We start from the raw sequence: 25,431 nt of genomic DNA, 5'->3' as shown, positions 1-25,431 counted from the left end.
CACAGATCCCAGCAGAGAGCCAGGTCCTTACTCCTGACAGGGCAGAAAAAACTGGAGTCCTACAGCAGAAAGTGATGGTATACGCTCTGGAACTGCCCCATGGGCGTAACCAAAAAGGTTTCCGCCTAGTCCTACTCCTGAAGAGAGACAGCATAAAGCCCACTGTTCTGAATAATTTAAGCTGTATCTGTCAGTGAACAAAAGAGAAAAGTATTTTAAAATATCATGTAAAATTATCTAGATTAATCTAGATGGTCCTAAATTAAAAAAAAAATAACATCCATTTGAAAAATGTATTTTATTTTTTAAAGAGTTATTCTGAAAGTGAAATTGTGCCCAGACTATGCGGAATAAAGTATTTATAAACTCTTAACAAGCAGTTAAAAAAAACGTATTCATCTCTGTAGCTAAAGCCATTTTGGGGACATTTATCCTCCGAATTTACAACAAAGGCCCTGAAATCCCTTTCCTCTTTGACACAGAACCTCCACATCAGGCTTCCTCCAACCTGCCATGTTTAGGTCTGGAAAACCTGAAAAGGATGCGGTGCCTATTTTCAGTTTTGTTTCTATTTTATGGACCTGGATGGACTCAGACATAGGCAAATGTCCATTTACATCAGCCTGCCCATAGATCTGCATGGAGCTTCCAATCAGGTGAATCTGATTGGAAAGCCCATGTGAAAGAATCCTTTTAGTTGCACCAGAATTTTGGTAGTCTTCCAGTCCTCTAATATAAATATAAAGCGGGTGTATCTAAGACTCTAGAAACCAACTCCTGTTGTAAGCTTTGAGGATCTATGAGTACAAGCAGCTAGAGAGGTTGGAGGGGGTTTGTTTTAAAGCTAATTTGCTACTTGTTTCAAATATCTTAATATTTTAATGCCCATAGCCTGGTCACATGTGCACTTTAAGGTGATCCAAATTCCATACATATTTAAAAATGTAGACTTGATTTAAGATGTATTTTACTTAATGTATAGCATGCTTTGTGCATATCCACCCAAATACATTAAAGAAACAACCCACATGCTTTATACATCTCAGTTTAACTATGTTCTTCAATGAAATGTAAAACAATTAGTGAAGACATAACATATCTTTCTCCCTGGGATGATAGTAACTTGGTATGTACATCATCAGATTCAACAAACAAAGGTGCAGATACAAAACATTTATGGCACAGTATTTTGGAAGTGGCATCTTGAAAAGTACAACACAAGGTCAAAAGAAAACTATTTCTTTTCACAGCTGTAGCACACTTCGAAGAGTTAGGTCTGATTTATGAATGCATTTCCACAATTTACTTGGAAATGTGTAATGTCTGTGCAACTTGGCAGAAAAAAAAGTTGAGGGTAATTTGAAGGAATGTTTCTATTCCACTTTATTGTAAAATTATCCCATGTTACCTGCTTTAATCCCCTGAAAACAAATTAAATCCTCACTAAGCTGACTTTAAATCAATAGTTTCATTTAAGAATGGTGTGACTTAATAAAAATAAAAAACTAACCGCTCCAGCCAATTTAAAAGGGAAATAAATCATTGCCCAATGAAAAAAGGCAGATTTGACTTGTATATCAGTGAGGACTTTGTTGAAATAAAGAACATGGTGTCTAAATGAACTTCAGTTATTTTGCAAATCACAGATATATCATTTAAAAAATTCTCAGTGGGGTGAACATGGAAAATAAAAAGTATTTGGAAAATGTGAGCAGGGAAATGACTGTCAGAATAAATAGTTAACCAGGTTCCCTAATCTGCGTCTTGTGTACCTTACGCTGTACCTATCGCCATGATACCAGCTAAAACTATAGCTACAGATGTAGGCAATGCCACAGATAGCAACACTAATCAAATTGTGGAGATCTTGGTCATTTTAAACTGTCTTGCCAACACAGATATAAGTGTTATATTCAAAGATTTTATTCCACTGCAGTTATTGTCCATTATTCTATTCTTATATTCTTATAGAAAACAGGGGTAGCATTTAAAATGGCAAAGCAAATCCAACATGGTTTAATTATTATTATTATTATGCAGGATTTATATAGTGCCAACAGTTTTGCGCGTGAGGAAAGCAGTATAGTTACAATAAAATTCAATACAGGAGGAATCAGAGGGCCCTGTTCATTAGAGAGTACAATCTAAAATCAAATGTTGTATGCAAACTAAACGTGTATCTAATACCATCTAATACCAAAAATGTTTTTAATTATTTTGGATAGCGTTGAGAAAAGATAGAAATCCTGTAGGTTTTTTGCCATCTAGGTACCACTGGAGAGATTTTGCTTAATTTCCTGTCCTGTAAATACAACAGAAAAAAAAAAAAAAAACATATCTACAGAATGAGGACAGGGCAAACCTCTTTTAACCACTTCTGGACCGGAAAATTTTCCCCCTTAATGACCAGGCCATTTTTTGCAATTTGGCACTTTAACCACTTAAGCACCGGAAGATTTTACCCCCTTCCTGACCAGGGCCTATTTTGCGATTCGGCCCTTCGTGATTTTAACGGACAATTGCGCAGTCGTGCAATGCTGTACCCAAATGAAATTGACGTCCTTTTGTTCCCACAAACAGAGCTTTCTTTTGGTGGTATTTGATCACTTGTGCGATTTTTTGATCATGCGCTATAAACAAAAAAAGAGCGACAATTTTGCAAAAATAACAATATTTTTCACATTTTTTTATATGAAATTCCCCCCCAAAAAAATGTAAAAATCTAAATTTTTTAACATTTTAGGCCAATTTGTTTTCTGCTACATATGTTTGGTAAAAAAATTGCAAAAAGCATATTTTGATTGGTTTGCGCAAAAGTTATTGCGTTTACTAACTAAGGGAAAGATTTTTGTCATTTTTGCTGTTTTTTTTTAACGAGTAATGACGGCGATCTGCGATTTTTTTGCGGTACTGCGACATTGCGGCAGACAGATCGAACCCTTGACTGACATTTTTGACACTTTTAGGGGTACCAGTGACATTACTACAGTAATCAGTGCTATACATATGCACTGTTACTGTAAAAATGACACTGGGAGGGAAGGAGTTATCTTTATTGGAGAGGGAGGGGTTAAGTGTGTCCCTAGGGGCGTGTTTCTTACTGTGACTTTGTGTGTAACAGCACAGATCAACGGTCCTACATAGCAGGACCGAGTGATCAGTGCTTTTACACAGGGGAGAGTGACAGGCGGCTTTGTTTACATTAGCCGCCTGCCTTTCTCCCTCTCCACCCGACGATCGCGAGTCCGACGGTCACACGCGCCGGCTTCTTCGGGTACGAGCGGGGGCAGGAGCGTGCCTCCGGTGGCACGCGCTCGCCCCCCTATTCCCTCCCAGGCTAGTGACGTACCGGTATCGTCACTTTGCCTGGGAGGGGCTGACCGCCGCCGTATATAGTCGGGCGGCGGTCGGCAAGTGATTAACTGACAGTTGTGTGATCACGCGACGCTGTACCCAAAAAAAATTGATATCCTTTTTTTTTTCCCACAAATAGAGCTTTCTCTTGGTGGTATTTGATTATTTGAAATCTGCGATTTTTAGTTTTTGTGCCGTAAACAGTAAAAGAGCAACAATTCTGAAAAAAAACCAAAACAATATTTTAGGCCAATTTGTATTCTACTACATATTTTTGGTAAAAAAAAATCCCAATAGGCGTATTTTGATTGGTTTGTGCAGAAGTTATCGCGTCTACAAACTAGGGAAAAGATTTATGTCAATTTTCATTTTAATTTGTTTACTCGTAATTAGGGATGATCGAACTTTTGAAAAGTTCGGTTCGGCCAGAACATCCGAACTTCCCGAAAGTTCGGCCCGGATTTCAGAACCCCATTGAAATCAATGGGACCCGAACTTCGGTAATCAAAAAACACCATTTTTAAGCCCTAAAACCCAATAAATGCCCCTAAAAAGTCCCTAGGGTTCTGGGTCATGCCCCATTAACTATTAATCACACAAAAAAAGTTCTTAAAAATTGTAATTTTTGATAAAAAAAGCCAATTATTGAAAAAAAAAAAGAGAGATTTTTTGATTTTGACTTTGGATTTAGTATCTGGGGGTCTAAAAAGTGTACATGTGAAGTTTCAGCTCTGTAGCATGTCCAGAACCATGAGAAAAAAAAGATAATTTTTCAGTAGAACAGGGATGTGGGACCCTCCTTTTACACCTATATGATCTTTTTTTTCTGGTTCTGGACATGCTACAGAGCTGAAACTTCACAGGTACACCTTTTAGACCCCCCAGACACAAAATCACACAAAAAAGTTCTTAAAAATTGTCATTTTTTATAAAAAAAGCCAATTATTGAAAAATTAAAAAAAAAAGAGATTTGCCTGCCTCAAAAGAACCCCAAAAAATGCAAAAAAAAACGCTAGCGTCAAAAAAAAAAAATGCCCAGGTGTGTTTTTGCTGGCATTTTTTGGGAGTTTTTGGAGGCAGGCAAAACATCAGAACTTGTGCACAGTACCACTATACACAAGTTCAGATGTTTTTCCTGACTGCAAAGAACCCAAAAAAATGCCTTCTATTAAACTGGCAAGGTGTGAAAACCGAGAAGAGAAGCCAACCCCCTGAGCTGAAAGTGTTCTAATACAAACAATCTTTTTTTTTATGGTTCTGGACATGTTACAGAGCTGAAACTTCACATGTACACTTTTTAGACCCCCCAGATCTGAAATCCAAAGTAAAAATCAAAAAATCTCTTTTTTTTTTGAATTTTTTCAATAATTGGCTTTTTTTTATCAAAAATGACAATTTTTAAGAACTTTTTTTGTGTGATTTCGTATCTGGGGGGTCTAAAAGGTGTACCTGTGAAGTTTCAGCAGCATGTCCAGAACCATAAAAAAAAGGATTGTTTGTATTAGAACACTTTCAGCTCAGGGGGTTGGCTTCTCTTCTCGGTTTTCACACCTTGCCGGTTTAATAGAAGGCATTTTTTTGGGTTCTTTGCAGTCAGGAAAAACATCTGAACTTGTGTATAGTGGTACTGTGCACAAGTTCAGATGTTTTGCCTGCCTCCAAAAAACCCCAAAAAATGCCAGCAAAAACACACCTGGGCATTTTTTTTTTGGCATTTTTTGGGGTTCTTTTGAGGCAGGCAAAACATTTGAACTTGTGTATAGTGGTATATATACACACATAATTATATGTATATAGACACCTAGCCATATATAGGTGTGATAGTAGCAGAAATATATTACTGTAAATGATTTAATTAGCGCAAGCATATATTTCTGCTACTATCACACCTATATGTCTAGGTGTGTATATAAATATATGTATGTGTGTATATACACCACTATACACAAGTTCAGATGTTTTGCCTGCCTCCAAAACCCCCCAAAAAATGCCAGCAAAAACACACCTGGGCATTTTTTTTTTTGACGCTAGCGTTTTTTTGGCATTTTTTTGGGTTCTTTTGAGGCAGGCAAAACATCTGAACTTGTGTATAGTGGTATATATACACACATAATTATATGTATATAGACACCTAGCCATATATAGGTGTGATAGTAGCAGAAATATATTACTGTAAATGATTTCATTAGCGCAAGCATATATTTCTGCTGCTATCACACCTATATATGTCTAGGGGTATATATACAGACATATATGTGTATATATACCCCTATACACATGTTCAGATGTCATGTCTGACATCAAACATGTCCTCAAAAAAGCACTGGCAGTGGCAGCCCCTGCAGCATGAAAAATGCTTGGCTGGTGAGAAGCCATATTCCTGTCCCGAAGCAACTCAGAGAAATTATCATTTCTCTATAGCGGTCACCCTGCTATGGAAGGGTTTTGTCACCCTTCCATAGCAGTCACTGTCAGTTAACCCTACACTACACTACACTACGGTCCCCTTACACTTAACACTTTCCCTACAGAAACTAAATTTTTGAAGCTAACTTAAGTGTAAAGGAGCACTCTTACTACACTAGATATCCCTTTCCTCACACTAAAAATAGCTAAATGACACTTTGTAACACATTAGAATAGAACAGCATTCCACTCTCTTCCATGTCCCGTACAAGAATGCTAGGAATTTGGCGGGGGCGATCTTATATACTGGGGGGCGTATTCACTAATGATTGGTCTAGGGACCCCCTAGTCACTCCAATCACATTCCTAGCATTCCCCTGCCCCCTCAATTGGCTTTTGCTAATGGTTCTGGTCCAATCACGGGCTTTTAAAGCCCATTTCCTGAAGCATTGCATTTTGGTCGGTTCTGGTTGCCGAATTCTGAACTTTTTGGGCAAAAAGTTCTAAATTCGGCTGAACCTCGAACACCCAATGTTCGGGCCGAACCGATGGTGGACCCGATCATCCCTACTAGTAATGGCGGCGATCAGCGATTTTTAGCAGGACTGCAACATTGCCGTGGACGGATCGACCCCTAACTGACATTTTTGACACTTTTGGGGGGATCAGTGAAATTACTACAGTAAACAATGCTAAAAATGTGCACTGTTACTGTAATAATGACACTGGCAGGGAAGAGGTTAACCCTGGGGCGATCAAAGGGTTAAATGTGAGCCTAGGGGGTGTTTTCTAACTGTGAGAGGGATGGGCTTATGGACTCAACAGAGAGACCTGTGTACCTAAATAGGAGGAACACAGGAGCTCTGTATTGATTCCTGAGAGAACAACGGTCTGCTGTGTTTACAAGAGCAGACCGCCGTTCTCTCTCCACGGGGAGCAATCTCGGGTGCCCAGCGGCAATCCTGGCCACCTGCCCCGTGAATCAGCTTCCCCGTTGGCGAATGGGGGCAACAGTTACGCCTATTTGCGGAAACTCATCGGCAAGTGGTTAAAGACAATTGATGTCACCTTAACCATTAATTGCAATAAAGAAACTCGCTCAATACCCCTATCAACACAGAAAGTGTTAACAGGGGAATTTGTCCCTAGGAACCATTGTGTTCTCCTGGCTGGGGGGCAGGGGAAGCCATCTCCACTGGGAGAACACAGAGATTATTGTGTAGCCAGGAGCTGGCTAATCTTGCTTGCATTATCGGGAGACATTCTGCAGTATTGCTACAGTGACACTGTCCTCTCCTAGTGCTCAGCCCAGACTCTATGTCTTCACATCCTGATATCAGGGTGAATGAAAACCAAGAGTGGAGCAAAGCATCTTGGGACATGTAATCCAAAGAGCCATGTTTTACATTTAGTCAGACTGTTAAGGACTACAAATCCCAGCCAGCCGGGAAGTAGAAGAGGCTTGCTGCAGAGCCCACACGCCACTTTTCAACACTGAAGGTTGCTGGGATTGGTGAGCGGGCACTTGCCCAGCTTCCTATAACAAAGCACACTACATGTAGACACCATTGTCCTGCTTCCTTGACAAAAACTTGTAGAACTTTGTGCTACACTTACTCTTTACCGAGTAGTGACAGTGTTCAACCTTTGTCAGGACACCGCAAGCATACTTTACATCATCCTGCTTGTCAGGACACTTCAAGCACACCATTAAAGAGCTAGATTAAGATGCAAGGCATTTCTTTTTTCTGATAAATGACAACATACATTCACCCCCCCTCCTCCCGCCCCCACAAGGGATAAGAGCCATTGGTGTCATGAAGGCCCATACTTCCACCTTGGACTCTATTTACTAAAAGAACGAGTTTAAAGACTTAAAAGTTATATTATTTGAATTGAATTGAATTGAATACAGAAGTCATACATTTTTATTGGGACTGTGGCGCCAGGGAACAGAATGGAGTGGTCTGACACAAACCTGGTTGTTCCTCTGCCCTTCTTTGGCCTGTATCCATAGATCTTGAACCGAGCAGAATCTGTTTGTTTTGTATAAATGTTTGTAATATACTGAAATCAGTTTTAATTTCTTGACTGCCTCTACCTTCAGGGTTATTTGTCGTAGTAAATTCCCTACAGGTAGGGAGTTTATGTTACTGAATTTCATTGCTAATAATCTTTCAGTAAATCAGATCCACTTGCTTTATTTAATTGTGTATATTTCTAAGTATTTTTGCCACAACAAGAATGATGGAACCCAGAGTGTCAGAGGTGTCAGAGGACTTGCAAGGTCAGGGCAACCTGTGGGTTACAGATCCTTTATTTTTATTTATTTATTTCAGGTACTTATATAGTGCTGTCAATTTACGCAGCACTTTACATATACATTACACTTTCAGATCAGTCCCTGCCCTCAAGGATCGTACAATTAAGCGGCGCTCATGGGGGTAGTGCTAGAATTGATAGCGGCTTTAACAGCCGCCAGCAATAATCGCTTGAAAAATCAAACAGGCTGGTTCTACCCAGGTTGATTGATTGATTGATCAACTTCGGTACATTCAGCCTGCCAAAGCAAATCATGGCTGATTTCTGCTGAAAGTGCATTTACCTATTTGCCTGTAAAAGCAGTCATAGGAGTCATAATAATTTAAAGATGAACTCTAGACAGATATGTACAACAACCATTTATTCCAGTTATGTACATGATTTAAATATATATATATATATATATATATTTAAATCATATATATATATATATATATATATATATATATATATATATATATATATATATATATATCTTAAATGAGTCTTCTGTGATCAGAGTAGGGTTAAGGCTAAAAAAGAAAAGGCAGCTCTCCAAGCAAATCAGCCTTTACTGCTTTTCAATAAGTGGATGGGTGAGCAGATGGATGGAGTCATCAATGTACTGATTGCCCAATCAGTAGGCTGGGCTGGCTGGTAACCAAAAACCTTTAAGGCATGAGTAATGTACTAATCTCATCAAACCCATTTGGTCCTAAAACTTTACTTTTATTTTTTTAGCTCAATAAAATGGTACAAAAGCTTACAAGGAAAATATTGGTAAGGCTAAATAGACGCAAAGGTATAAGGCACAGCAAACAAACTTCAATTGTGAATCAGAGGAGCTAGCTTACTACAAAGTCTAAAACATCTTTTCTACTCACAAATATTTTAGGCTGCCTAAAGTCCTTGCATTATTGCATGTGTCGTTTACTAATCACACCTTTTATTTTTTTTTTTTTGTTTTGTATTATTATGTAACACAATTTCCCCCCTAAGGCAGAAATTTTTTGGGCAAAACATTTTGGGGATTGGGGTTTCTGAGCACCCAAGAATGCAGGGACCTTAAGTGGTTCTAAAGCCTTATGGTTTTTCACCTTGATATATTCTATGCATTAAAGTGAAAAACCTTCTGTGCTGCATCTCACCCCCAGACCCCCCTTTTTCTTACCTGAGCCTGATCTGATTCAGCGATGTGTACGAGAGCAGCAGCTCCAGCCACTGTCTCCCTCCTCATTGGGCAGATTGATAGCCATTGGCTCCCGCTGCTGTCAAACAAGTGCTGTGACATGGGAGTGGGGGGCAGGGTCGAGTCCTGCTGTCTGTGTCAAATTTTTCTACATATGGTGGTTGGGTAGTCTTTGATTCAAGGGTGGTGGGTGTTGTTTTTGGTTTCATTTCACACATATGGAATATCCACGAGTCACCTTTGAGAAGTGGAGACCATTGCAGGATAACTGTCAACCCTAGAGGGGTACATTCCTATTTTGCCAAACATAAAAATGTGAGGCAACTTTATTTGGTGAGTTGATACGCCAAAGGGGAGTGCTGTCACAATCTTCACGTGGTGTTGTGGAAAGAAAATTTGAGTTATCACGGACATATATGTTTTATTGTTCAAATACTTTTTTTTTTTGCAATACTTGAGGACTTATTATTCCCTTTTTTAGTTCACTAGTGTTCACTATTTGTCTACTGTGACATTTGTCTATATATAATTTAGCACCACTATTTACCTTGTTTATTATTGTACAATTTGGTAGATGTGTTGTCATTTGTTTTATTTCAAAGTGACACCTTTTTGCACTTACTCTTTGTGATCATTTATTGCTTTGCGCAGTGGTAGGATTGAGTATATAGGTAGGCATCGAGTACAGATCCTGAGGCTTAAAAAGTATAACATGTTTGGTATTTTAATTAAAAAAACAAAAAAACGAGGCTTTTATGTCACTTTAGGGTAGCTTAAAATATTTGTGAGACAGAGAGAATAAATTATTTTGTAGACTTTGTAGTAAGCTAGCTCCTCTGATTCACTATTGACATGTATTAGCTGTGTCTTATCCCTTTACATCTATCTGCAGAAACTTTAGCTTTACCAACATTTTGTTTGCCAGCTTTTATACTACGTTACTGAGATAAAAAATAAAAGTGATGTTTCATGACCAGGTGGGTGCATTGAGATTGGAGCATCACTCTTGCATTAAAGGTTAGTGTTAATTCCCATAGGGTGGTCCATTTGTATTGTTAAGAATTTGATCATTTCAGGCAACTTTATTTGATTGTGGCAGATAACCAAGCTGAAATTTTTAAAGTGTAAAGTTGTAAACCTTTGAAATGAAAAATGAACAAAGGATCTTGTCATATAGTGCGTACTTGCCCAATCCATAGCACTTAAGCCCCGTACACACGTACCGATCGTCGGCCGACAGAACGTCCTACAAATGTTCGCGGCTGGTGTGTTTGTTGTTTGTCTGTTGAAAAGTGCTCTAAACTTGCCCAGGACATTTGTCTTCCGACAGAAAATGACGTCACTACGTTCCACGCACGTTCGCCGCTACAAAAGAGGAAGTGAGTGTTTGGCCGTGACCCTTCTGGGCATCTCGCGCTGATTTCGGTAGCATTTGTTTGGTTGACGACATTTCGCTATTTTCCGAGACATCGTTCGAGAATTTATTATGGCGACCGTGAATTCGTCCGTTGCTGTCGTTAGTGTTGGAGTTTTGGCTCTGAGACGACGTACGAGCAATAGGAAGAAGAAGCGGACCTCCTGGACGAAAAATTGGTTGCTTAACCGTGATCAATTTTCTCATATGTCCTTGCTGAGGGAGCTCCAGGAAAATAATCCTGATGACTTCAGGAATTATTTGAGGATGACGGATCCCATCTTTTACCGTCTTCTTGCCCTGGTGTCCCCCTATATTCTGAAGCAGGATACTTGTATGCGGCTTGCAATTACTCCTGAGCAAAGGTTAATTGCGACGTTGAGGTATCTTGCAACAGGGAGAAGCCTGCAGGATCTGAAGTTCACCACAGGCATCTCCCCCCAAGCACTTGGTATCATCATCCCTGAGACCTGCTCTGCCATCATCAAGGTCTTGCAGAAGGACTATATCAAGGTATGTTTGATTTTTTACATTACATTACATGTATTACTAGTTTCACCCGAATTATGATGTTTTTGGATGTACAGCAATTGATACAGGCCATTATTTGTAAACTACCCTCTGTCCGCATGCACATAGTAGTAAAGATGTAGATTATCTTTAACCATTTGTAAAATTACCCACTAACCACCCCACCATTCTCTCCTATGTGTCCCTAAACGCATTGCCTGTTAACAGTATTTTGAATTTGGGTCATTTTATTGCTTTCCCTCAAACAATTATTCCTTGGCCAATGTTTTAGTACCTAGTTAATGATTTATCTAAAATACATCAGTCCATCCATTCCCACCTATGATTCTGTATGTTTATGTAATGATGTTAAAACCTTCACTGACCACAAGCCCTTATTGATGTATAAATGCCCAGTTTTACTTACCCATCCCCCACCCACATGCTAAATCTCAAAGTCAGCATATACCAAAGCTCAAGTTCAGAGGTCTTCAAACTATGGCCCACCAGTTGTTCACGAACTTCAATTTCCATCATGCCTAGTCATGTCTGTGAATGTCAGAGAATTACAAGGCCTCATGGGATGTGTAGTTCTGCAACAGCTGGAGGGCCGTAGTTTGTAAATCTCAGCTCTAGCTGGTGAGTATAATGGGCCATACACACTAGAAGATTGTCAGAACAATTTATCCTTCCGATTTACCAAAACCAAATAATATGAGGTCCAACAAACACTTTCAAATCCTATGCAATCTGGTAGGCCCTTGCACTACATAGAAAAGGTAAATCTGCACGAAAAAGTCTTCAGAGAATCTTCTAGTGTGTATGGCCCTTTACAATATAAGAACAATAGGAGGTTGAAAATAAATGTATGTAGATGTTACATCCCCATATCCAAACCTTTGCCTTCCTGTTGTATATTTTTTTAGCAAGTTGCATAAGCATTTAACAGACAACTGTGTGTGTAATTAATAATGTGATGTGCTCAAGCACTAATTTTATTTTTTTTATTTTTTTTTTATTTTTTCCCCACAGTTTCCTTCAAACGCAGAGCAATGGCTGGAGATTTCTGATCAATTTCTGGAGAAGTGGAATTTTCCCAATTGTGGGGGTGCTATTGATGGGAAGCACGTCCGCATTGTCCCCCCTCCGAATTCCGGCACATTTTATTATAATTATAAAGGTTTTTTTAGTATAGTCATGCTAGCCATAGTTAATGCAAACTATGAGTTTATTTTTTTGGATATTGGCAAAAATGGCCGCAATTCGGATGGGGGAGTTATTGATCAGACGGAGTTCGCTCGTCGTCTAAAGAACGGCACTCTGAACCTGCCATCCAGGGAGCAAACTGTTGAGGGTATGAGCTTTGTGTTTATCGCAGATGAGGCTTTTGCGCTTGGGGAGCATCTCATGAAGCCCTACCCTCAGAGGAACCTCACCCCAGACCAAAGGATTTACAACTACCGGTTGTCCAGAGCTCGCAGAGTTGTGGAGAATGCCTTCGGGATAATGGCCAACCGGTTCCGGATATTCCTGACGTCCATAAACCTGGCACTGTACAAAGTGGATAATGTGGTCTTGTGTTGCTGCATTTTGCACAACTTCCTACGCAGGAATGCACAAAATTATGTATTGCAGCAACTGGATACTGACCCTGCTATGCCAGGTACAAGTGGAGAGGCCCAACCTTCTAACCAAGTGGAGTCCATGCCGTCAATGGAAGTTGGACGGTCAGCATTGGCATCACACAGGGCCCGTCAGATCCGCCAGGAATATCTGGACTATTTCGTGGGGAGAGGAGCTGTGTCCTGGCAGCAATCACTGTCACAAACACATTAATCTTGTTAAAGATTGGACACACAAGATAAATGTCAGAGATATATTATTTTTCAACACATTAAACAAAAATTGCAATGATTCTGTATTGTGGATTATAATCATTTGGGCACATATGCCAAACACAATTATTTGGGTTAATCATGTGTTATATATGTGTGACTTTGGAAGGGTTAATACATTCATCAGTGTGTTTCTTGACTGTAGTCTCTCACCAGCTGATCCAAAGTGATGATGGCCATGTGTTATTTTTTAGCCAGTGGTGTAAATACAAGGGCCTTCTGCACCCCACAAAATGTACACAAACCCTGTCACATTGAGAACTAGGTCACACCCAAGGTTCATCTAATGTCACCTTATATTGGTGTTCATTGTCCAGAAGTTGCCCATACTATATATTTCAGATAATACATTAGGGTATTAACAAAGTACCTACACCTGTTATGTTGTGTTCATTTATGACATCCTTCTCACTGCCCACCAATGTTAGGATATGTCAGTGTTATGTGAAACTTGATCATTGTTCATCTCAAAGTGTTATATATATATAGGTAATGGAAAGTGAACTAGAGCAACGAACAAGCAATACACTATAGATTACACTGATCTCCCTACACTGATTGCTACTGGCAATATCAATGCCATATTGAATCCTAGGACTGCTAGTACCTTGAGTGTTGAGTCACACTTATGCGATGCGGGAAGTCTGCGACTTTGCAGCCTTCCAGCATTGCATAAGGGTGACCCGCCACTTACTTTTTCCACAGGATTGTATTCCACAAGTGTTAAGCACTGTGCGATCCAATCCAGATACATCAGAAATAAAGGGTCATGTGCGACTTGTATGCGTGTTCAGTGCGAATGTAGCCATACAAAGTGTATGTCTCAATTCACACTGCACATCTGATGGCATGTAATATCGTAGCGCACTGCTCCTTTATTACATGCGATCAGATGTTCATGCGAAAATCAGCTATACAGTTTGTATGGCTCAATTTGCACTGCACTCGCACAAAAGTCGCACATGATGCATTTATTCAGCCGCATCAGGATAGGATCGCACAGTCGTTCAAACTTGTGTGATCCGATCCTGTGTGAAATGTCAGATCGCACTGTGATATGCGTTAAAACTGGGGGTATCTTTAACATTTCATTGACAGCTCCAGCAACTTGCATATGGCAGTGTCCCAAATGCTTTCATTAACATGTAAATATGTGAATAGGACAGCCATCATACATTTAGTGCTTCTTTACACAGCTTTAGACCTCGACCCCCCAACGAAAGTCTAATAAAGAATTGAACACACATTGTTGAATGTAAAAATGTTTTAGTATCAAACATTCACAGGGTTAGGGTTAGGGTTAGGGTTAGGGTTAGGGTTAGGGTGTTGGAAAGTGCTTTTCCCAAACTTGGGTACACTCTTTAACATCTGAGTGTCATAAAACTGGCATAAAATATTATATAAAAATAGGAACATCCCAAAACAAACAGTAAAAAATTTTAAATTATTTTTTTTTAAAATTTGGCAAGCATGTCCACAAAATCACGCATCTTTCCTTGCAATGCCGTTGCAGTCTCTTTTATTTGCTCGAGGTCTGAGCAGCATTGAAGAGCCTCACGGGTCAATTTGGCCAATGTGCAACTATGTAATACATGATCTGGAAAATAAAATACAACGGAGTCAATGTGAATCACCTACATGAGGTCATAATATAGAAACATTTGGTGTGCAGGTAATCTTTAAATTCCTCTCGAGTTAATACCTACCCTGTTCTTATGCTCTTTTGCCCTAGGCTCTTCATCTTCCTCCTGACCTCCTCCAATGCTGTTGCTGATGATTCTGCCGGTCTCCTGAGCTTACTATATATTCATTAGGGGTGTGAACGCATGATGACGTCATTGTGAGGGCATGGTTGTAATGTATATATATTAAGATGCAGAGACCAGAGACGGGCAGAATGCACGGCAACAGCATTGGAGGAGGACAGGAGGAAGAAGAAGAGCCTAGGGCAAAAGAGCAGACAACATAAGAGCAGAAGATTGGACAGCAGAAGACTGGAGAGGAGAAGATCCAAAGAGCAGAGTGGAGAAGACCGGACGAAGATCTTTAAGAACATTTCATAAACGTCTCCTGTCGTTATTCACATACACTTCCATTTATGTGGTTAATGTGTAGGGGTACTATGTACCCCATACCCATTCACATAGTGATTGGGGTCTGGGATCTGGGGGCCACCCTTTGTTAAAGGTTGCTTCCAAAGTCCTAGGAACCCCCTGGCCGCATGACCCCCCAAAACCACCAGACAGGGTTGTGGGGATGAGGCTCTTGTCCTCCTCTACATGGGAGTAAGGTGCTTTTGGGTGTGCGGTGCAGAGGCCCCCTGGCCCAAAGCAACAAAACCCCCCCATGTTGAGGGCATGTGTCCTGCTGTGGTCCAGGGGGTATTTGGTCCGCTTGCTCGTTCTCTTTCCTGGCCTGACAAGCTGCATGCTTGTATAAGGGTCTGGTAGGGGTTTTGGGGGTAACCCACGCTGTCTTTTTGTTGTGGGCATACCCTCAAACTCAATACCACACACAAAAGGCCTGGTTGTGAACTTGGGGGGACACCCACGGTGGGTTCTTCAATTTTTTGGTGTAGTTCCCCCTCAAAAATCTTCACAACGCAAGTGGCCCCGCAAGTCAGAGCATCCTGATCCGACTTACGGTGCGACTTCCATTCAAATAAAGAGGCTCCCATAGGGAACTAGTGTTGTAAATTGGAGGCTAAAAATAACACTGATAAAAATCATTCTGAAAAAACCTACGTGGGCACACAATTGGCTCTTGGACACTTGGTCCTGGTTCCTCCACAGTTTCGGAAGTGGCTTCCATGCTGCTTGGCAAGTTGCCAGGAGATATTGGTTCAGACCTGGCTGGGGATGCCACATCCTGGCATGACGCAACATCTGCAATGTAAATTTGTAAGGGAATACAAGAATATAAGGTTAAACAATCATTGCAAATACACATATTTCTATGATCCCACTACACAAAAATCTGTGACTACCAACCTTCTTGTTGCTCTGGTGTCTGGTCACTTGTAGGCTCCACCAGAATCACCTCAGGCATAATGTCTTCATCTACATAATACAAAACATTGGCCATATCATAAAAGTCACAAGAGGTATATTTGTTAGGACATGGTGCCCTGCTTGATAGCTCTTTTAGTAACAAATATGAAGACATGTACATGGTTATCTACGAAAAATATGGTACATTAATGTTTGACAGTGCATAGGAACCAATTACCTTTAGTGGAATCTGTGCCACCATCTGGGCCCATGTCCTCCTCTTCTTCCACAACTGCCGATGGAGCTGCCAAACCTCTCCTCCTCCTTTCCCATAGTTTGGCACGGAGTTTACGTTTTTCTCCTATTTAAAGGTTTGAATAATAATCTGTGATTAATAGGAATGTTTGCTGAGAAGATTCGTGCAGGAAAGAACGTTCGTTGCAACACAATACATATATTTTTAACTATGGCTTCCTGACTTTTAATGTCATATACTAAAACATCAACAATAGATCGATCAAATCACGACATGACAACTAAAATGAGTAATCTAACTTTTTACATAGACATTATAATCTAGACATGTTAATACAACATACACAAAATTATAAAAAACATATTGCATGATTAAAAAAAAAAAAAAAAAACAAAAAACTTACTTTTTTTCAAAATCCGATGGATTTGGGAAAGCTGATCCTGCTCACGGTGTTTGAGGTCAGACCACCGTTTCCGAATCTGATCTTTCGATCGCTCGACACCGAATTTTTTGACCAAACAGGCCACCACCTTGTCCATGATGCCATCTTTCCTGGCATTGGGCCGATCGTAATTTGCCAACTTTCCATCGTAATCCATTTTTTCTAAAATGGAGACCATCTCCACCATTTCTGGCTTTGACATGGGTGTAGCCCTTGATTTTCGGGTGGCCCAATCACTTCGGCCCCCACTAATTGAGCTCCCAGATTGTTGAGACATGGTTCGTAATTAAACAATGATTATTCCACTGCCTCAGGTGTGAGTGCCGCATGTAGGCCTGATCTTCGGCACGTACACACCCCTGCACAAGCCCGCCACTGGAGGAGGAGTTGACGCCTGCGCTGTATTTAAAGGACGCCAGATCGTTCGGCCGACGATTCGCTAGCGGACATATCGAGAGTTGGAGCACGATCGAGCGGCGAATCACGACTTTTCCCCACAAACAAAGGTACGACTCTTTTAATAGAAAGTGTGTGTTTTGGGCCCTATACAGCTTTTATTAGGAATATCTTTATTATGTGCCAAAATACATGCTATTTTAATATGTTTTGTGTTGTTTTGTGTCTTGCAGGCATATACTGTCCTGCAATATGGTGGACAATTTCACCACCCACAACTTTCTCATCAGTTTCATTGATGAATTCAGGCAACTGCCGTGTTTGTGGCAAGTCAAGTCCGCAGATTATAAAAATAGAAAACTCAGAAAACAGGCCATGGAACATTTGGTGGCCTTCTACAAGCCCGTCTGTCCTGGGGCAAATTTTACTTATATCCGCAAAAAAATAAACAGTATTCGCACTGCCTACAGGCGGGAGTTAAAAAAAATAGAGGAGTCCACCCAGTCTGGAGCAGGTGCACGGAATGTATATGTACCACGGCTGTGGTACTATGATAACATGCGATTCCTGGCAGACACCATGGAATCCAGGCCGTCAATTTCAACACTGCCTTCTACATCGGCAGAGGGCTCAGTGTCGGTTGATCCAAGCCAGGATGAGGATTTCCTGGAGGAGAGTTTTACTCAGGTATGGCATTTCACAATATATTGTCTGCTAAAATGTAATCATGTAACAAAATTATAAGCTAAACCATAATTGACCCTTTATGTAAACGGGCATAGCAAGGGGTTGGCATGACAGGCAACCGCCAGGGGCGCAGGCCAAGGGGGGTGGGTCACAAAAACATTGGCATTGTTTTATTGTTTATTTTAACAATCCACTCAGCCTGCACACCCCAGAACCCCCAGTTTGCAGGCGGATTCATGCAGGTGTAAAACATTGAGAGCTGCTTCATGCAGGTGTAAAACATTGAGAGCAGCTGAGCCAAAAGACCAGGAGACTGAGACTGCCTCTCACTGCATCCCCAGCACCCCTCCGGTCTTACAAACACTGCTGCATCCCCAGCACACCTCTGGTCCTAACAAACACTGCTGTAGCCTCAGCATTCCTCTGGCTCAACCTTTTTTAATACAAAACTAACAGCTCCTGCAAATGATACATCCATCCTTGCTTCCATGTCTCTGGTCTCTCACTCTGGGTCAGCAAGGCAGGTGGCTTCCTTATTCCTGTTTCCCTGCACTGCTTCACCCTCAATGCCCTACATCAAGCCCTCTGCAAGTTCAGGCCCCTCTCTCTCTGCAACCCCCTCCTCTCTCTCTCACACCCCCTCTTTCTCTCCCTCTCTCTATCTCTCAACCCTCTCTTTCTTTTTCACACCTGAGACAATGATTGCCCACTAGAGAGCTCTACACTGGGCAAACAAGGGGCAAATTAGAAACTTTTAATGCCCTTAAATTTTTTTTTGGGGGGGTGGGTTACAGTTTTACATTGATCTTGGGGGGGGGGGGGTTGTTGCCAAATACAGCTCCTCAACAAGGGCACTGGAGACCCTAGATACGCCACTGTATGTAAAGTCTGCTATTTGTTCACAATAATATAACAAACATGCATTTTTATATACACTATAACATTCTAATCAATTGTTCATTTCATCAACAGGGAAGTGTCACTGAGGAGGAGCCAGGTTGCAGCCAGGAGCCTGGGGAGCCTGCGGAGCCTGAGGAGCCTGTGGAACTCTTTCCACCACCACCTCCTCCTGCCAAACGGAGGCAAAAGAGGAAGCACGTGGATGACATCACCGACGAGTTTATCCAGGAGGCCACCATAGCCCTACGTCGGAAACCGGAGGCCAATGAGTCCTTCGGCAACATGACGGCAAAAATTTTGGATAAGGTGGACCTCAGGCAGTGTCAGTATGCCAGAAAAATCATCCTCGATGTGCTGCAAAAGGCTGAAAACGGCATACTTACTGAGCACAGCCATGCATGCCAGGAGCACCCGTGCCCTCCACCTCCACCTCCACCTCCACAACACCCACCACCTCGCCAAATGCCACATGGCCAGTGGCAATATGGCCAGCAGGATCCAAACCTGCCCTCATGGCAACCTGATTTCAGTTACCAGCAACTTTAATTTTTGCAACCCCCTATTATTTATTTTACCCCTGTTTGCCAGTTTCTAGTTTAATTTTGTCCAAATGGACCTTTTTTATGTTTAGTTTATTATACGGAAAGTATTGATGTTTGCTTTGTTTTTTTTTTGCTGAGATCCAAAAAATAAAGAAAATGAAAATAAAAAATGGCCTATCAGAATTTGTTAACATGTTTAATATTGTGCATAACCTGAAAAATATGTTTTAGACATTAATTCATACAAGAATAAAGGGTCATATCAATAGTTAGATCTTTGGTGTGAAAATACAAAAATAATGGTGAAGAGTTCAAATTATTTAATTCTAAAATTTGATAGAACAGATAGAATAGACAAACATTATCTTCATCATAACAGAACACATGCCTTTTTATTAGAAAAGTATGGCATTATGAGCAGCATCTTCCTTCTTCTCACATTTATCAAGATGAGCATGTGCTCCGCATTTCACATATTTCTTGGACTTCCGCGAGCCGAAAGTTCTTTCTGAATAAAATGTTGAGTTTACTAGAGAAAATTCTTCCGGGAACTCATTTGGTTTGATCATGCGTGTTGGGATTTGTAGCTGTGTGTCGGCCGAATTGTGTACTGACAGGCGAACAATCGTCCGTTCTGGTGTCGGCATACAAAAATTTTCATGTTTGCAAGAAAGACTTTTGTCCGCGGATTGTGCGCAGACATCTGTCGGAGGCACCATACTAACACGCGTACAATCGGCAGATCCTTCGTCCACCGACGTTTGTATGCCGACGATCGGTACGTGTGTACGGGCCTTTAGTGTGTATGTTTTCTCCTTCCTGTGTAATATGCATGTGTCACTTCTGACAGTTGTCTCCAACATCAGGCAATCTACAGTGATGACCCACCTTCCCCAGCACACAGAGAGATCATTCAAACAACACAGGAAAAGCCGCTCAGGCGAAGCAAAAGCACCCAGGTGCTGGTCGTATCCGCCGTGCAGTGATCAGATATCCAAAGAGAAAAAGTGACCGCACTCAAAGGTAGATAAACTTGAAGTGTTTATTCCCAATCTTAGAAAACAACAGTGCATCGAACAGACATGGATACGGTTAACGCGTTTCACAACTCTATGGGTCGTTTACTCATAACCATTATGAGTAAGCGACCCATAGAGTCGTAAAACGAGTTAACCGTGTCCATGTCTGTTCGATGCACCGTTATTTTATACGATTGGGAATAAACACTTCAAGTTTATCTACCTTTGAGTGCGGTCACTTTTTCTCTTTGGATATCTTCCCCAGCACACAGCTGGTGATTGACAGCCTCAGGTGTATATGTTTCCCAGTGCGGCTGTGTAGACGGTGTGCAAATTATGTGTATGTTGCACTGGAAACATCACAGTGAATACATTGTCCCCTAATTTTTTACTATTTATTTCCAATTAAAAAAAAAAAACAAGGCAATAAAATAATATCCAAATACTGTATGCTACCAAAGGAAAGCCCTACAGCATATATCCTGAAAAAAATATGTATAATACATACATACATACATTGTAAAAGTGGATATTTCTGCGCTAATATAATTATAAAAAATTAGTATTGTAGGGTGAGCTGCTGCACAAAGGAATCACAGAAAAAACCCATAGTGGAAATTAAACGAAAATGTGCTGCGCTAGAAAATAGTGAATAATGAAATCACCAAAAAAATACAAAAAATATATAATACAGAAAATATATATATCACTCTGTATGTGTGTCAGGATAAGGTAACCTGAAATTAATCAGTATTCCTTAAAAATGTGAATTTCACCAATGTATATCAATAATCACATAAATCATAAATCATCCAGTGTAAAATATAATAAAGTGAAAAATTAGGATAATAATTAAATTAAATCCCAATAAAGTCCATGCAAAAATTAGGAGAAAATCCAAGAAGGTGTGCCACAAGATCCCAAAGAGTGCATCCACGCAATTCCTTGTAAGAATATAATAGACACCAACGTGTAAATCACCCAGGGAAAATCAGATGGCTGCTTACCAGAACGGGTAGGTCTCTCAAGCTAATGAGTAGACCACAGAAAGCTTAAGTGTAATGTCAAGGATGGCCACAGGATGTCTCCTTTAAACTCTCAATGGCGATGTCCACATAGTGGGAAACAAATTACGACAGGGACATAGTGTAACTCCGTATACAAGGCATTTATTTAAAAGTAAAAAAACGTTTCCAGCGTACCTGTAACCTTTAGATGCCTTGAATTCACATCGCAAATGTGAGTGGTTTTATCTGCTTTTTACTTTTAAATAAATGCCTTGTATACGGAGTTACACTATGTCCCTGTCGTAATTTGTTTCCCACTATGTGGACATCGCCATTGAGAGTTTAAAGGAGACATCCTGTGGCCATCCTTGACATTACACTTAAGCTTTCTGTGGTCTACTCATTAGCTTGAGAGACCTACCCGTTCTGGTAAGCAGCCATCTGATTTTCCCTGGGTGATTTACACGTTGGTGTCTATTATATTCTTACAAGGAATTGCGTGGATGCACTCTTTGGGATCTTGTGGCACACCTTCTTGGATTTTCTCCTAATTTTTGCATGGACTTTATTGGGATTTAATTTAATTATTATCCTAATTTTTCACTTTATTATATTTTACACTGGATGATTTATGATTTATGTGATTATTGATATACATTGGTGAAATTCACATTTTTAAGGAATACTGATTAATTTCAGGTTACCTTATCCTGACACACATACAGAGTGATATATATATTTTCTGTATTATATATTTTTTGTATTTTTTTGGTGATTTCATTATTCACTATTTTCTAGCGCAGCACATTTTCGTTAAATTATACATACATACATACCGTCTACTAATTATAAAAGGAAAAATGTGCTGAAACGAGACACCAAAATGAAAAAAGAAAATGCTCTGGTACTCAAGGGGATTTCGAAAAAAAAGGCCTGGGGATGCAAGTGGTTAATGAACATATGTGCACATTAGAAGTAAACATTCATCCGTGAAATGCTTTGTATATGGAAGGCAAAGTTTGAAATTTCCATTAAATGGTTAAGGATCTAATTTCTAAACAGATAATGAGCTACACTTGCTTGTTCACATGAACAAGAAAAAAGTCTATATAAACTTTCTTTCCATTTACACATGACACTATCATGTAACAAGGAATAGTCTGTGTATGCCTCCTTGTGTCCCCTTTCCCCTAAGATAAATGTTTCTGAGAAAATGCTAGGCAACATTCCAGAGAAAGGAATTTAATTCAAATATTCTTTTCTTGATAAGTAGCCTCAGGCTTTTGGCTATCCTCACAGGATTGGAAAATATCCCACCTCATTCACTTTTCTGTGCTCCTTTTCTTTCACACAACTATTCATTGATAGCAAATATAAACAAGAAAGTTTCACAGGCTGTAACTCAAGTAAAACTTAAAATGCATTGTAAATATGTGTACATTGCTTCGTACTATAGGATTTGTTGCTTTAAACATTTTTTATACCAGTTACAACAATGAAAATTTTACATGTGTGTTCTCATTCTTTATTACATAGAAACATAGAAGAGTGATGGCAGACCAAAGGTCAATTGGTCCATTGAGTCTGTTTTTTTAACCTTTTAGTCTGCATAAAGATTCCATACAATAACCACTCTTTCAGCAAAGCAGTGGCGGCCCATCCATTAGGGCCACAGGGGTGCCGCACCCCTATCCATGCGTCCAGCCCCCTAATCTACATGCAGGGCACCGAATGCATGGATTCCACTGGGTTTTTTTTTTAAGCACGTGATTAGAGCCAGAGGCTCCAATAGGCTTCAAAAAGGGTGGGCTCAAGGGTGAAGAGCACTGCCCCATGAGCCCACCCAGTTGTGTGACAATAGCGAATGAATATTCGCTATTGCCACACTGATTTTCCTCCCAGCCAATCGGGAAGCGGGTCCTGAGACCTGTTTCCAGATTGGCCAAAAGGAGAAGGCATCCTATTGGCCAAGAAGGAGGGGGGAGACGGCCGCTGAGAGTGATCATGGAGACAGGGGGGAAGCCGCTGCCACTGCCTGTTAGTCCCGCGGAGCAAGGTAAGTAAACTGGCACGGGGGGGGGGATATGGTGGTGTGGGCTGGAGTGATTGGGGGGTCCGCCTGCTGCTCCCCTCCCCCCGACTGATGGAGCACCAGCTGCCACTGCAGCAAAGTAATAAGTTCTAAGTTTTGAAATTTCCTCCTGCTAGGTCGAGGTCAGTTCCCCATGATCTGGATTTTAGTGTCATATTAAAATACTGCCCTCTTGAACCTTATTACCCCCTAATGTATTTAAAGATTTCAATTATGTACTCTATTTCCTTCTTTTCTCATGACTGTATGTATTATCTGATATGTTTTATCTGATATGTTTTATCTTTCAGACTGCCACTATTTTATTCCCATCTTTGAACTTGGTTTATTTTAATATTATCCTTTTGATAAATACATGTAGCACTACCACCGTAGAAGTTGTTTAAGTCAGGGTTCCCCATTGCTCTACAGCCAGTCACACAGCAGTTCCTTTTGCATCAGCTGCAGCAATCAGTCCTTTGGCTTGTTCTTATTATTTTATTAGGGGATAATAACTTGGATGGGGTAAGGGATTATTGGATCCTCAACTTGAAAATGTCCATAAAACAGAACCAGGGACAACATCCTCCCTTTTAACAGAACTTGCAGGCTCTCCACTTGTCTGTGCTTGCACCATGCTGATCTACTCACTATCTCTCCTTGCTCTCTCTGCTGCCTCTCTGGTTAGGGTCCCTCCAACTGCATCCTTCTAGACCAGCCTTCCGAGCTCCAGTCTGAGGTAAATCTCTTCCTCGTCAGGGACCATTCAAGAGCCACAGACAGCCTCCCTCAGCACTGCTTCTCCATCTTCCACCCAACTCTCCTGCTGGCATGCTCATCCAATATTTAAATGCTCATTTATTCTTCTGCCAGGCCCACTCCTGGGTATTGGCTAAAGGCCTCCAAATATGCAAGGAAGCTCCTCCTAGCTTCCGCCCACTATTTTCTAGAATGTTCTCCAACATTCTAGAAACAGGGGGAGGCACCAAAGATCTGCCTGGATGAGTCATCCAGCCCTGGCCTCTAATAACCCTGATCCAGTATCAGTGACTCAGTTTTTTCCCTGGGCAAGGCTATAGTTTGCTTACTCTCACTTCTAGTAGAAACTAGAGGGTGCTGCATACATATACTATATATATATATATATATATATATATATATATATATATATATATTTATATATATATATACAATATTGATAAAAGCATTGGAACGCCTGCCTTGACAACTTGACACACACATGAACTTTAATGGCATCTCAATCTTCGTCTGTAGGGTTCAATATTGAGTTGGCTCACCCTTTGCAGTTATAACAGCTTCAACTATTTTGGGAAGGCTGTCCACAAGGTTTAGGAGTGTGTCAATGGGAATGTTTGACTATTCTTCCAGAAGCACATTTGTGAGGTCAGGCACTGCTGTTGGGATAAGAAAGACCTGGCTCACAGTCTCAGCTCAAATTCATCCCAAAGGTGTTCTATCGGATTGAGGTCAGGACTCTGTGCAGGCCAGTCAAGTTCCTCCACCCCAAACTCACTCATCCATGTCTTTTTGAACCTTGCTTTGTGCACTGGTGCGCAGTCATGTTGGAACAGGAAGTGGCCATCTGCAAACTGTTCCCACAAAGTTGGGAGCATGAAATTGTTTAAAATGTGTTGGTATGCTGACGCCTTAAGAGTTCCCTTCACTGCCAAGCCCAACCCCTAAAATACAACTCCACATCATACTATTCCCTCCACCAAATGATTTGGACCAGTGCACAAAGCAAGGTCCATAAAAACATGGATGAGTGAGCTTGGGGTGGTGGAACCTGACTGGCCTGCACAGAGTCCTGATAGAACACCTTTGGGATAAATTAGAGAGGAGACTGAGAGCCGGGCCTTCTTTCCAACATCAATGCCTAATTTTACAAATGTGCTTCTGGAAGAATGGTCAAACATTCCCATAGACACACTCCTAAACCTTGTGGACAGCCTTCTCAGAGGAGTTGAAGCTGTTATAGCTGCAAAGGGTGGGCCAACCCAATATTGAACCCTACAGACTAAGACTGGGATG

Source organism: Pelophylax lessonae (genome assembly GCF_965119305.1).
Source record: "Pelophylax lessonae genome assembly, chromosome: 5".
Lineage (NCBI taxonomy): Eukaryota > Metazoa > Chordata > Amphibia > Anura > Ranidae > Pelophylax > Pelophylax lessonae.
The sequence above is the reverse complement of the archived record's forward strand: the minus strand, read 5'-3'. Positions refer to the sequence as shown.